At 33.2% G+C, this 1930-nt stretch overlaps 1 pseudogene; it reads left to right on the top strand.

Moving 5' to 3' along the window:
* Positions 1-925: 925 nt before the first annotated feature.
* On the top strand, positions 926-1478 carry LOC131177201 (zinc finger protein KNUCKLES-like; annotated as a pseudogene).
* Positions 1479-1930: the final 452 nt, after the last annotated feature.

Raw genomic sequence — 1930 nt, 5'->3', positions numbered from 1 at the left:
TTTACAATTTATTCTTTTTTAAAAAAGAAATAATAAATTAAAGGAACAATTATCATGAGATCATTGCTGCAACAATTTCAAATTATTTTTTTTAATATCATCTACAAAAAAAAAAGAAAAATATTTTTCCCAGAGAATGATTTAAGGTTCAATCAATGCCCATAGACTTAGTATTAGTATAGACCCAACCAACCTTCATTTCTTTAATGGTTCTGCCATGGCAAGGTGAAAGTCCTCTTTCTTGACTAGTTAGTTGTGTTGCAGAGATGAATTGTACAAGGAGGCATTTCCTATGTGAATACATATATAGAGAGAGAGGGGGGGAGAGAGAGAGGACGTACACATGTTAGTTAAATCATGTTCCTTGGAGTGAGCTCACTGGAAGCCATAGCCATACCTTCAGCTCTGATCAACAAGGCAACTAGTTTTATTTAAGTACCTATAGTAGCTGCTACTCCACTCCTTAACTTTGACCTACTTGATTAAATTTTCTTTTATATATATGAAAAATTTTCATCTAGACTATGTTGATTGTGGAATTCACAATGGAATTCACAATAATAATAAAAAAAATGCATATGTATAATGAGATTTATTATACAAAATGTGAAATCTACGTTAATATATCTTTATTATTAATATGTGAGGATTAGTTCATGTTTTAATTAGATTTCTTTTTAAGATCATAATATAGGGTTAACAATAAAATTTTCTTTTTTTATAAATACTTTAAATTTGACATGAATTATATATCATTAATTAAATTGAGAGAATAATTAATGTTTTAATATAATATATAAAAATAAATCACAAATTAAATAAAAAAAACTAAATTTAATATAATATATAAAAATTTACTCCTAATATTTTAAATTTTGGGATATAATTAAATTGAAGTTTTGTCATGTAAGAATAAAGCAGTACTATAATTATCCAATTGTTCGCAACAAAAGGAATAAATTTTGTATCGTTACTATAATGCCATCTGCTTTTATTTCTTACTCTTCCTCTTCCTCTCTGCAAATTGAGGCACAGAAATGGCAGACCCATCTATATACAACTTTCTGGACCAGCAACGACCATTGCCAAGAAGGAACACAAACCCAACACCATCTTCCTCTTCTCGCCTCGTCTAGTGCCTTTATTGTCCCTTCAAGTTCTACACATCTCAAGCTCTCGGCGGCCACCAGAATGCCCACAAGCGCGAGCTAGCTGCTGCTCATGGTAACATATCTGTGGAACCCATGGGTCATCACTTTCCAACAGAGCCATACGTGGACTCTGGTGCACCATTTCTTGACCAGTACTGGCTAGAATCCATCCAGACTCAACAGTTTGCACCTCCTGCTCAGCCTGTTCCCCTTCCTCAGGATGAGTTTTATGGCTGTTCCACCAATCCTTCCGACAATGATTCTCTCTCCCCAGTAGCTGATCTTAACAATGGCCCAGTAAACCTTGATCTTATTCTGCGTTTATAATTTGTTTCTGACTGTTAACTAGAATTTGAAAATGAAAGTTTCTGGGTTGTCCGGTTTTAATATATGATTGATGAGTTGATATTGATTTGTGGCAGATCCTCTCTTTCTTTCTTTCTCTTATCCTAAGTTTTTTGTACGTAGTAATATATATATACCACAAATCAATATCAACTCATCAATATATATATATATATATATATATTTTTTTTTTTTTAATTCCATGCCAAAATGCCCTTGTGGTTCTTCTGGTCACCGGTCTAGAATTATTATTTATGGTGGGACTGGTTATGAGTACTGGAACAGGGAGAAGCCATTGGTGTGTGTGTGCTACTCACAATATAGCATTTCGGTTTCTGTTGGCAGATTTTCTTTCTCCACCTGCTAGCTGGAATCAAAAATATATGTTCTTCATTTTATGGTGTTTGCATGCCGGAAGAATCAAGTTCAACTTT

The sequence above is a fragment of the Hevea brasiliensis genome, unplaced genomic scaffold (assembly GCF_030052815.1).
Source record: "Hevea brasiliensis isolate MT/VB/25A 57/8 unplaced genomic scaffold, ASM3005281v1 Scaf351, whole genome shotgun sequence".
NCBI classification, from domain to species: Eukaryota; Viridiplantae; Streptophyta; class Magnoliopsida; order Malpighiales; family Euphorbiaceae; genus Hevea; species Hevea brasiliensis.
Note: the sequence above shows the minus strand (reverse complement) of the source record. Positions and strands in the feature narration are given on the sequence as shown.